At 46.4% G+C, this 13098-nt stretch overlaps 1 protein-coding gene across 1 annotated transcript in view; it reads left to right on the forward strand.

The window, feature by feature from the left end:
* LOC140918455 (ankyrin repeat and fibronectin type-III domain-containing protein 1) overlaps positions 1-13098 on the forward strand; it is a 574998-nt gene that overhangs the window by 121277 nt on the left and 440623 nt on the right. The window lies entirely within an intron of this gene.

A 13098-nucleotide genomic window follows, 5' to 3' on the forward strand; every position in this document is an offset into this window, starting at 1 on the left:
TATCTGATTTGTATGGTTCTTAGAAATGTATTAATACATCAGTCAATTTGTGAACGATCTCCTGTGACCGGCAGTTAATGGTGTTTATTGACTAGTTCATGCTGTAGCTTTTTAATATTCCACAGTGTCAATTTGTAGAGTTAGAAACTGTCTGCTCTGTGTAGTTCAGCTGGCATTGATGTACATTCTCTCTGGTAATTAGTTTGGCTGGTGGAATATCCCTATTGCCCAGGCCTTGACTCAAGCCTGATCAATCAAAGGCAAATAGATGGTTCAAAGCTCTGCCTCTCCCCTGCTACAGGGATAAAAGGGCTGAAAGCTGAGAAAATGGGGTAAGAAGATAAAACTGGAAAGTGAGCCAGTCTTGAGAGACGAGTAAACAAACAGCACTTAAACTACCCCCTCCCACCATGGTGTGTTTCAGGCACACAGAACTGTGCCTAATAAGCACTAATAAGCACTAATAAGAAACCTGGGTGGTGCTGTTCTGCAGAACCATTTCTGATGAAGATCAAGGCCTCCCAGATCTGCTCATATCACAATCACAGCTCTGCCAAACTGCTCCAGCTAATCCTCCCACCATTCTGTATAGCTACACCTAACACAGTGTGTGCAGCTGGAGTGCATGCAGATAACTCCCAGTGGTGCTTGCCAGCTCCAGGGGGCAGAGTGAAGATGGTATTGGCTGGTGCCTTAACTCTTTTTAGTTCCTGTTTTTCAGAGGTTTGAGTTTTGCTGAACTTGACACCCTGGAAGGGCACGATATGCCACTGGACAGAGGACCTCCTTCATAACACAGTCCAAAGAACCTCACCCTAAACTTTTGCATCAATCTGGTAACTTCTCTCTGAACTAGAGCATGAGCCCTTTAAACAGAAGTATTTCAAGGTGTTTGGGGTTTTTCATAACTGTTCAAACTAGCACACAGGCTCTCTGCTTTACTGTTTTTATTCCCATGCTGAAACTTACAAATTCTGCACCCTTTTCCCTTTCCCCGCTACGTCTGGAGAAAGGCTGATGTTTAGGTGAGGGAGGAACTTGGCAAGAAATAAAAAGGCAGGCAAATGATGACCAGCCAGCTTCAGAGAATGAGAGATCAATAATGATAAGAGAATAAAAATATCAAAGCCAGGAGAGTCAGGATGTTCTTCACCACTTTGGGCTGGAAACTAGATGCTGCCACAGCCTTCACCATACGCTTCCCTTAGGTTCCTAAGAGGTCCTTCTTCCTCCCCAAACAGAAGGCTGTAAATCCCTACACCTGTCAGGGAGGGGGACAGAGCAACCTACTCCACCCTTCCTTCAGGGGATCCCTTTAGGGAACTTTTAAAAGAAGAATGGTGAATTGTCGAGGAAATTATGGTAATATAATGGATAGAATTTCTAAGGTTCCAGTCACTGTAGTCTCTAAATGCTATAGTCTTAATGTATGCTGGCTGGAGGGTCAGCATCTCACTTCACCAGCATATCCCCTTCCAACTCGAAACAAGGGTACAAATGTCAGCCTAACCCTTTGGGTCTGAGCCGAACCTCAAGAAGGTGCAAGTGGCAATAAAGAATTGTGGTGGTGAAATCCTATGAATTACGTACAAGGAATGGAAACTGATGGGGAAATGATAGAAGCCATCTGCTGCAGACCATCAGGACAGGAGTGGGGGACAGGGATGGGTGAGGTGATTCTGAAAAATTTCTTGGCGGTACTCGAAAGCACAGGAAACAATACTTCTAGGCAACATCAGCTACTCAGATACCTGTAGCATGTGGTTCCTAAATTATACAGAAATCAACTTCCTGATCCAGAAGGAAGAGAACCTAACCAGAAGAGCCATCTTGGATGTACCTTTGATTGACAGGGAGGAACTGATTGGAGACCTGAGAATAGTAGGGAAGCCTATCAAAAATTAAGATGGGAACAAGTAATTCTTTATTAATCCATCCAGTTTATTGCTTATGGTTCTGTTACTCTCTAGATGCGTAGGTTTCTTTCTCAATGCTGACTCTGTTATTTTTCTGGGGACTGTAGATAGTCTGTAGTAATAGAATAGTAGAATAGTAATTGCCAGGATCACTTTCCTTTCCTTCGTTAACTTCTTTTTACTACATTGGCTCCTCCTTCAGTGCAGAACATCCTCCATTTGCATAATTTCTCAGAAAACATTGTTCATGGTTCAGTAAGCAGTGAACTATTTTCTTTGACTAACGGTGCTGGTGTATAACTGGATTTGTGTAGTTTGGGACAAGTCTTGGTTGCCTTGCTCATGTAAAGTAATGAGCAGGATTTAGCTCATGTGCTCAGTTTCCCTTCCCTTCAACTGGTCAGTGCTGCTTTACAAAGTCTTCATTACTTCCTAATTGTGCAAACTTCTTTTCTTGTAAAGGAGCTTAGTGTCTCAAAGATTGGAGAGCTATTAATTTAATCTTCCCCTCTATTTTTAAAGGGACCAACTTTCCTTCTCCTTCTCTAGTTACCAAAGCCTTTCTCATTTCTCCTGCCCTCCCCCACATTTAACCACTTTGGCTGCTACTAACTTATTTGGTTTTTGTGCTGACCTTCTCTCTCGCTTGCAAGGCTGAACTAGCTGTGTATGCATTGTTCGAGGGGAAGGAAGAAGGGACCTGCTTTGGATGGTGCTCATCCTCAGAGTAACTTGATAACAACTGTACAAAGTTGTGGACCAGAAGCGCCCTTTCAAGTGGAGAAGAAATAACTTTATGGTGAGAGCTTTCTGGCAAGGGACAGCAGCAGCTCATTCCCAGTGATCTCTGGGGTTGAGAAGGAAAGTAGAGTCTCCTTTTGCCACACTGGCAAGGACTAAAGGCTGATGGATTGCTGTGGGCATCCATGCTGATTGGATCCACTTACTCATAGTTGCTGTTCAGCACAGTGAATGCTGACTCCCCTCTTGTTCTCCCTTTCTCTCTGTTTTATGTCAAATGATGCCTTTGCACCCTCACTGAATGCTTCTTCATGGAAATGAATTTTGAGCTGATCTCAGCCATAAATATTCATTTGTATCAAAGGATGCATGCCATACTGGATTCTTCTTACCATCGAGCAGCAGTGGGTCAGGAGCTGAGCCCTCTGATGCAGGTATTTTGGGAAGTGCAGGGGAGGCGTGTGGTTGGTGGTATGGTGCTGACACCTCCACAGAAAACAAATGTGGAGGATAGCATTCAGGAAGGAGAGTTCAGTGTTTTAAAGGTGTTGCTGTGATAGACATTTTACTCACCTTCAGGATGTCCGGCTTGTGTTTCATTTGTAGGAAAGTGGCTCAAATTACTCGGTAATTGTGTAGCTCTGAAGCCTTCCCTGCACAGTTCAGTGCTCTTTCTGTTAGAATGAGCTATTGTAACTATAACTTGGACCATGCTACAGCAGGATTTGCTGCCGTTTGCTGATGGAATTATAGAGTACTAATTTTACTACATGGATTCTGTTCCAGCAACTTGTCAATGATACACTAGGCAAATTAGTAAATTAATGTGGCTGTTGTAATACCATGTACCAGCTCTGAAATTCATACATAGTACAATATAACTGATAATTAAAGTGGAAATGCCTGGTGATACTGAAATTATAGTACATCCAGTACTCTATACTTTTTATTATAACTCTTAATATTTAGCACTTGCATAGTGCTTTCCATCATCAAAAAAACCCACACGTGCTTTTTAACTTCTGCTTTCATTTTCTTCGTTTGGAGTGATTTTCAGTGTTAATGAGTGAAAGTTTGGACAGTATTGGTTACAGGAGTGCAAAGTGCAGGCATGCTTTTGGCAAGCTTCCATCCTAGCTCTGCCAATCCACACGTGCCCTGGCTATTTCAGTGCTGATCTTCCACTGAGCTGTGCCAAATAAGGCATCTTATCACTAAGGGCTAGCAGGTAAGCATTTTCCCCAGTGTTGTACTCACGGAACTGTATATATATCGCTGATTCGGCAGTGGGTTTGTGTTGATGTGGTTCTCACAGAAGAGACGTCTTTTTGAGTAATTGTCAGCTAAACTGAGTTGCCTGAAGTTACGCTTTAAGTTAGTACATGAACGCATTTTGCTGTTATGCTGGTGTGTAAATTCAGAAAAACAACAAGGAGTCCGGTGGCACCTTGTTGTTTTTGTGGATACAGACTAACACGGCTACCCCCTGATACTTGTAAATTCAGAGTAACTCCATTGAGTTCAGTGCATTGCTTCAACTTTACGCTGATGTGCGATCACAAATTGACACAACAGCCTGTATGTTTGTGCTAAATATGCTTGTACTTTCATATGCCTCTAAAAGACAGCAGCAGCCACTCCAGAGTTGGAGGTAGGCTGAAGTCATCACTTCTTTCTTTTTGTACCAGGCAATATGTGTGTGTTTTTCCAAAGAGAATGAGAATTGAGGTGTTCTAGGTTGTAATGAATAAATCTATTTGACTGTTAGCTATAACACCTAATGATGCAGGAAATTTTTTTTTACATTTGAAATAATTCAATATCCCTGCACTCTTCTCCAAACTGCCAGAAGCCTTGTAACCTGGATTTATCAAAGAAATGTTGAATGGCTTGTATGTTCTGTGTTTCACAGTCTTCTGTTCTACTTTTACTTAAGCTTTTCCCTGTTGAACTTGCTTCTTTAAGCAAATGCTGAACTGTGCCCTGCAGACCTGGTTCACCTGTTGTAGGAGCATTAGGTTAGGGCTGTGATAACTGGTTAGGGATTCTGCATACAGAGCCTGAAGGAAGGAAATGTACAAATGGCTTCTTGATTTCCTCATTGAGCTTCATGTGCATAAGAACTGTAAAGAGGAGGCAGTCGCTTGATACAACAACGGGGTTTTGTCTGCTGGGATGTGGTAAAGGCAGAAACCTCAATGCAGTGCCTCATCCCCGTAGCTCGCTGCAGTGTGTTTCAGAGATGACTCGGACTGCAGTGCTTGGAGCTCCGGGAAGGAGTCTCCTCCAACCCGACTTAACATTAAAAAAGGGAGCACTTTGTACCACTGCTGTCAGCTCTGGCCACCCAAGCTGTCACAAAGCATTTTGTCAAATGCTGCCTGCACTTCGTAGAGGTGATAAGGATTGGAGAGGCTGCATGTATGCCTGCGTGCTTCTGTTTATGTTTAGGATGGAAAGAGATGCCAGCAGCACACCATGCTGTTGTGTTAGCACTCCAGAAGCCTGCGTTAAAAATACTAGCAATGCCACTGGTAGGATGAGCCAGCCCTGCTCTGCTCAGCAATGGGCTTATTTATCAAAAAGCCTGCTGTGATTTTTAGTGAGCTCCATCCTGGAGGCAGGTGGCTGTACATCCAAGTTTACATTTTAAACAAGCCTAAATTTTATATGAATGTGATTAAATATTTTTAAAAGTCCAATTAAAACAATGTTAAATCATTGATTCTGTGCCCCATTCTTGTTTCAAATATGCGGCATTCACCATCTTCTGCCCCAGGCAGAGAGTACGGTGTTGGACTCCTTTCTCTGACCCCCCACAGTGTAGCCTCATTCTTTGGAAGGTGTTTTTGTGCCTTTCCCAGGGGCTGAACATGCTGCTTCCACAATGCTCCCTGATTCTGCCTACTGTGACAAAGCTCTGTCCTTGCCTCCATGGGTCCCGCTTTTCCTGGCAGATTTCACTAGCCTCAGAGGCTCACTGTGACCCTGCACGTAACCCTTCTCTCTCTAGAGACAAGGGTCACAGTCTACTGAGCCATTTTCATCATAAGCCAGCGAGGGAGGTGAGGAGAAGTTATCCTTCCTTGCACAGTCTCTGTTGTCTCCCAGTCTCAGTGATTAATCGGGGGCAAAGGTGGGGGGAGGGGGGAGCCCGGGCCCACCCTCTACTCCGGGCTCCAGCCCAGGGACCCTAATAGTATCAGGTATGGTAGCTGACCTTTTAGAAACATTACATGTACAATTCCCTGGGCTACTTTGCCCACAGCAGCCCTCACTTCCTCAAGCTCCACTTCACCCTTACCTCAGGGCCTCCTTCCTTGTGCCTGATACGATGTGTACTACTCAGCCTCTCCAACAGCGCAACTTCCTCCCACAGCTCTGGACATGCACACCTACCTGACTAACTGGGAGGCTTTTAACTAGTTTCAGCCAGCCCCTGATTGGCTTCAGGTGTCCCAATCAACCTAGCCTTCTCCCTGCCTTCTGGAAAGTTCTTAATTGGCCCCAGGTGTCTTAATTGACCTGGAGCAGCTGCCATTTCACTTATCCTGGTACCAGGGATTTGTTTAGCCTGGAGCTAATATATCTATCTCCCACCACTTTTCTATAGCCATATGGCCTTGCCCCGTCACACTACATAGAGATTGTGAGAAGTCACACCTAAGTTGTCCCATGTGATAGCAGAGAGCACAAGAAGTAGCAACCTGGAAGGCCAGTTTAATCAGTTCCCATTGGATTCATAAAGCCCTTGTGTATAGTAATTCTACATGTGTATATAGTGCCTTCATGCCTAAAGATTCCAGAGTGCTCTACTTGATGGCTATATAGACACAATATTTTAATTCTCCTCCCCCACTTAAATCTCTGCACTTAACACAGAAAGCCCACTCTGGAGTGAAACACAGCAACTGTTTCACAGCACACAGCAATAATATTCAAGTTTTAAACAGGAAATGCACGAGAATCAGTTTAAACTGTTAGGGGAACACAGGGAAATTAGAATTTGGATAAGACCCCGACTCATATAAGAAATGAAGTGGGGATCAAAATATAAAAATAAAAAGTCATGAGTACCTGTGGTCAATTAAGTACTTGCAAGAGCACAGCACCCCCTACCACCATGTTAGGTCATTGCCTCAGCACTGACTTAGAGAGGAGTGCTGTGCTGCCTTCCTCTCAGGCACTACAGTTACTCCTGGGGGAATTCTGTGCCCCTACAGATGCACAGAATTCATGTCCCCCACAATTTCTTTTCTTCTCCGCAGAAAAAGGACTTTCTGAAGGGGAAGCAACGAGAACAGTCATGTGACTTTCCCCAGCAAGGTGTTTTGGGTGCCCAGGGCAGCGAGCAGAGAGGTAAATCACTGTGGGACAGGGGGCAGGTTTGGGGAAGACCCAGCTGGTGGTTCCTACCCTGTGCCGGGCTCAGCTGCTAGTCCTGGCTGGGCTGTGGAGGACGGAACTTCCTCTTTCACCGCATGGCATCCGGGGCCAGGTTAGACCCACCCCCAGATTTCTCCCCAGATTGTAGGAAGCTCTTCAAAATCCAGCCCCCCTTCTGCACCCATCGCTGCAGGGGGAGGGATCACAGTATGGGAAGCTGCTCCCTCATCCACCTAACCCCCATGCCTCCAGACCCTCCCACCAAGCCTCAACCTCCCGCACACCCAGAACCCCCCCCGCCACCCTGACGAGACACCTGCACCCAGATCCCCTCACCACCAAGCCCCAACCAGCTGCACCTGGATCCCCACCCCACTGAGCCCCTAACATCTGGGCCCTCCCACTGAACCCTCCACACCCAGACCCCCCTGCTGAGCTCTATCCACCCCACACCCAGACACCCCCACTGAACCCCAACCACCTTCACCTAGACCCCCATGCAGAATCCCATTACCATTGCACTCAGAACCCCCAACAAGCCCCTGTATGTCCAGATTCCCCCCTGCACCTGGATCCCCCACTGAGCTGCCTATATCAAGATTGCCCCCACACAGAACCCTCTCAACCCACACCTGAATCCCCCCATACTAAAGCCCTCCACTCTTGGCCACACCTGGTGCACCTGGCACAGAGGGACAGGGTCGTGGGGTGTTTCTGGGCAAGCCCGGTTCTTTCACTGTGTCAGGGTTGGGTGTAGCCTCAGCGCTGAGTCCATGTCCTGGTGGGGAGCTGCAGAATGATCTTCCACCTCTGGGCAGCCAGTGGCCTGTGCTCCCCAGTGCCATGATGGAGCCTCCACATTTATTTGACAAATACAATTTGCAGAATTTTGCAGAATTTTAAATTATTGTTTGCAGAATTTTTAAATTTTTGGTCCAGAATTTTTAATTTTTTGGTGCAGAATGCCCTCAGGAGTATATTATAGTGAGCGATCTGTTGGTACTGAAGTTGCATCACATAATGCTGAATTATTCCCCTTTTTAACAACAACAACAAAATTAAGATACTAGGCAAGTAGGTGTTGCAAGGAGGGGAAGGGAATGTGTGTACATATAAATACATGCTTATGTGAGATAGGGCAGGGGTCCAGCTTTTCATCCCTCCCATTCAACCTAGATACAATGCCACTAGCAGGGCTACTAAGAAGGCTGTGTTGTCTGTCTGCAGCATATGTTTTACTGCACCTCTCAGTGCAAATCCTGGGTGACTCTAGATGACCAGTGTCAGCCTGAGGAGCACTGACTGACAGAGATGTGCTCTAGACAAAATGGAGGAGGTGATGAGGGGAATCAGCTGGAAGCATTGGCAAAGGTGATGTCCAGCACAGTGAGGGAGTGGAGGTGCCATTTATTATTAATGGTTACTTGTATTACTGTGTTGCTAAGGAGCGCTAGTCTTGGACCAGGACCCAGTTGTGCTAGGTGCTGTACATACACGGAACACACAAAGTCTCTGCTCTAAAGAGATTTGAACAGGTTTGTACCTTTTAGGAGTTTTATTACATCCTGGACTGCTTCTGGATGCTGTGGTGGCAGTCATGGCCAGGAGTGCCCCGTTCCGTCTAATGTGGAGAGACCTTTCCGCAGGGATGAGACCCTTGCTACCATTATCCATTTCTCAGATTGTAAACTGCTCAGAGCAGGAACTGTCTTGCACAACTGGGTGCTGATAATGGCCTCTGGATGCTACTGGAAATAATAATTCATTCCATGCCTTTGCCGCCTCGAGAAGAGATCGCTAATGGGCTCTGTATTAAGCTATAGCTTGAGACAATCTGAAAATGCTGCTTGCTTATTAAGTGGTGCATATGCAGAGATCACATTACACTGGTACACTGTAGTCTGCACTGGATGTAAATACATTGCTGGTGGAGTTTATTGTAACCTCGAAAGCCCTAAGTTGTCATGGACCTGCTTACCTAAGAGACCACCTCTTTCTCTGAGATGCTGCTTCACGTGAGATTAATAGAGGTGCTTGATCTGTCAGCCCCCTGGTTTGAATAAGAGGAGATTGCTAGCAGGGTCTTTTCAGGTTGGGGTGCTCTGCTTTGGAAGTCAATTCATTCCCCTCTGGGTAGCATAGAGCTTGAATTTGATAATCTTGTGGGCATGTTGTAAAGCTTAGGTTTTCTTTTGGGCATTTGGGGAGTGGGCTGGTTGAGGGATGTAACCTGGCCTGTTTTGGGGTGATTGTTACATCAAGCCACTGTTTTTTGCATACAGTATGGGCAGTTTGTCAAGCATTTTGTGGATTTTAATTTGTAGAATGTGCCTAGAGCCAAGAATAGCTGCAAACATTTTTGAATGAATGAAAAAGAAAAGTCTTCTTACCAATATAATCACTACATATATGTAAAGTAATTAGAAATGGAAGTAAGAGCAGCTCCTTTTAGAACTATATATGTTTCCTAGCCATTTGTTCACTCGCTGTGTTCTGTTTCCTTTTGTAGCACTGAAACTATTAATCCACATTTGTCAACGGGTGATGCAAACTCCAACTTTCAAATTGGCAGGACAAACAGGGAGCACCTTTCCTGGCTGATCCTAGAAAAGGGGAAAATGACATGTCTCAAAACTCGGACTTGAGCTTTCTTTAAGGATCAAAAAAGTTGATAATTAATTTTTTAAAAAGATATTTATTTTTGAGGATCACACCTTCAATTGCAGTGTAGACATATCCAAAGGCCATGGATTTTCTGTATCTTTCCTTCTGTGGTCATCTCTTCTGCTTTCTCATTGTGTTTTCTTTCCTGTCTTCCAGCTCTGTTGTATTTCGCTTCTCTCCTGTTCCTCCATCCCCTCTTCCTTTGCCCTAGCCTCACATGCTTGTTCTATGACTCTGGTCTCCATACTGTATATTCTACCATTCTCTTCTACTCCCTGGCACCTACAACTTTCCCAGGGGTGCAACCAAGATTTTCTTAATGAGGGGGCCCAGGTTAGCTGGCAAGTAGTAGAGGTTATGTTCCGAGTGTGTGTGTCACTCTGGCTCCTTATACTAGTACCTCTGGAAGAAAATGAGGGATGAAGTTACTCCATGCAGCCCTGGGAGGTAGCAGACATATGGATGTATTGCTCAGTGTCCTGAGCTCTAAAAGTGTATGAATCATGAGTCAGGCCCCCAATAATCATGAGATTTTAAAATAAGAAACATTGGTTTCCTTTAATTTTCTCTCTGATGTTGGAACCTTTAGTGTATTGACACCAAGAAATTTGCAGGATTAGATCTTTGTCTGGATACAAAAACAGCCAGAAATCCAGCAGTGAACATTTAAAAAGTGAAGGGGTTCTGGAAGGGATATGAACCTTCATGCTTGTGCCTAGAAGCTGACCTCTAAATAACGTAAATCAGGAGGAAATTTCCTCTGTGTCTTGGTCATCCCATAGCTACCTACTATAGCCTTCTTTTCACTTTCCTCTGAAATATCTGGCACTGGCCACTGCTAGAGATGGGCTAGATGGACCATGGGTCTGATCCACTATGTCAGTTCCTGTTCATGGGAGCTGCATGTGCTCAGCCTCTCTGCTCATCACCTCCCTTGCTCTATTTTGACTCCCCTGGTAGAGTGGTAACCAGCACCCCATGAGCTGGGACTCCACTGAGAGCAGTCCCAGCATCTCTTTGCTGTTGAGTCCTGTTCAGCAATGTTCCCTCTAATTTTTGACAGACTGTGTGCGCAAAAAAAATGTCTTCTGTGCAAATTTTTGTGCGTGCGGCGTTTCGCCGTGTGTATGGGGTTTAGGATCTGTGTGCACGCGCACAGCTTACAGGGAAGAGTGCTGTTGAGTGAGAGTGGCAGGAGCAGCCTTGCTCTGGCTGTGGCAGAGCCTATGGTTTCCAGTCCCTGAAGGAGCATGCTGTGAACACTCATGCATCCTGTGCCTGCCATGAGACAGAGCCAAGCAACAGGGTTGAGGTACTATAAAATAAATTGGTTAGTCTCTAAGGTGCCACAAGTCCTCCTTTTCTTTTCGCGAATACAGACTAACACGGCTGCTAGTCTGAAACCTATTTTCAAGCATTGTGCTGCAACCACAAGGGCTAGAAACGTATTTTCTGTATAAATGAAAGCTGAGATTCTTGATTGCAGGAGCTGCGGCTTTAAGAAAAAAGCTCCCAAGTAGTGTGCGATTCATGATAAAATCCGGCAGTTAGCAGCATTGGATTTATCTTGTGCAGTATTGCCAGCTGCAACAGCTCAAAAATGAGTCAGACGCCCAAAATCACAAGATTTTATTTTTTGATTATACATTTTTGGCCTGTCTGGATTTTTGATCTCCCCCTCTCCACCATGTGCGGCAGTTAGTGACCCCAACTCTCTCAAATGCATAAAGTAAGGTAAGGTGCAGGTGCTCCCCCTCAACTCCTACATCAGTTCTGCCCTCCCAGCCTCTCCTCTGCTCCTCCTGCAGCTCCTGGGGGCGGGGGGGAGGGTCTGCAGCAGGCTCTTCTCCTGCTTTCAGGCTTGGAGGGGCAGCTCCAGGGGCTTGTCACCCCCTCAACCCTTTCCCAGGTGGGTGCTGCAGGGAAGGGGACAGGAGGAGAGCAGAGGAGCCATCCCATTGCTCCCAAGAAGTGGAGCTGTTCTGAACTGTGGAGTGGGGCAGAGTGGAGCTGTCCTGAACTGCTGGGCTCTTCTGTGAGATTGGTGTTGGCTTCTGGTGGATGGGTGGGAGAGGAGAGCTTTGCCTGTCCTCCTGAAGCAGCTCTGATTGGCTGCTTGTCCCCAGGAGGTGAGGCAGTGAGGGAGGCAGCCAATCACTGGGGATTTTCCCCTAGCAGGGTTGAAATTTGGGTGGGGGGGGTGTCTTTCACATTGGCCAGATGATCCAGCCAGAGTTGAAATCCCTGACGCCAGGGAGGATTATGCGAGTTGACAGCCCTGTCTGGGGGCTGTGTCCGCCCCTCACTGTGCTGCACCATCACTTGTTGAGGGGAACGCTGGGGCTTGGGTCAGTCTGAGCCTAAGAGTGGGCATACTGGGTCAGACCAATGGTCCATCCATCCCAGTACCCTGTCTGCTGACAGTGGCCAGTGCCAGGTACTTCAGAGGGAGTTAACAGAACAGGCAATCGCTGAGTGATCCGTCCCGTCGTCCACTCCCGGCTTCTGGCAAACAGAGGTTAGGGACAGCTAGAGCATCAACTGGATGGGTTTGCTGTAGAGCAGTGCAAGGCAATTCTCTCCCCGCCTTCCCTCCTTTGTACACTTTGGGGCTCCCAGGGCCATGTCTCCCAACCCAGGCTGGTCTGGGGAGAGGGTGTGGTTAGTTTGAAACCCCCGTGGGGTAGTAGATTGTGTGACCAGTGGGTTGGCACAGGCATTTTTTCCTGCTGTGATTTCAACCCAGATCATTGAAACATCCCGAGTTGACCCCATCCCTCCTTTAGGCAGGGTATTATGTAGTGGGGTGCCCATCTGCCTCACACACAGACACTCAGAGAGAGAGCTGGGGGAGCATTTCTCCTTGCAGCAATGCCGATGAGGAGTGCAGACAATTGAAGAAGGCTCCCCCGAGAGGCCTGTGTTGCACATCTGTCCTCCCGTCAGCTAGTGTGGAGGAGGATGAGGATGACAGGGGTCTCAAAGCATCAAATTAACCTCATCTTGATATTCTTCTCTCCTGAGCCTGCCTGGGAATGTGTGTGTGTGGTTTTAAACTCATCCCCTCCCCCTTTGCCCTTTACATAGTTCAATAGAAGATAGTTTCTTCTGTACCAGGTAACAGTTCTCATAATCCTCCAAAGGTCTATCTGCTTCCCGCAAGCCTCGTCTGCCTAGAAAGAGCAGGCATATTACAGCTTTCATGTTCAGTGCAGAGCAAATAGTTGTCCCCTTCCATGTCTGTCTGTCTCTTTTATTTTTTGGTTCCCCTTTAAGCTGCTTCTCTTCCCCCCCCCCCCCCCCCCCCAGTTTCATTCTGTTTCCCCTGGACCGTATTTATTTGAAGAATTACATTTCATTGAGGATGGTAATCTGGCAGTTGATAAGAGGG

The sequence above is a fragment of the Lepidochelys kempii genome, chromosome 10, assembly GCF_965140285.1.
Source record: "Lepidochelys kempii isolate rLepKem1 chromosome 10, rLepKem1.hap1, whole genome shotgun sequence".
Classification (NCBI taxonomy): Eukaryota; Metazoa; Chordata; order Testudines; family Cheloniidae; genus Lepidochelys; species Lepidochelys kempii.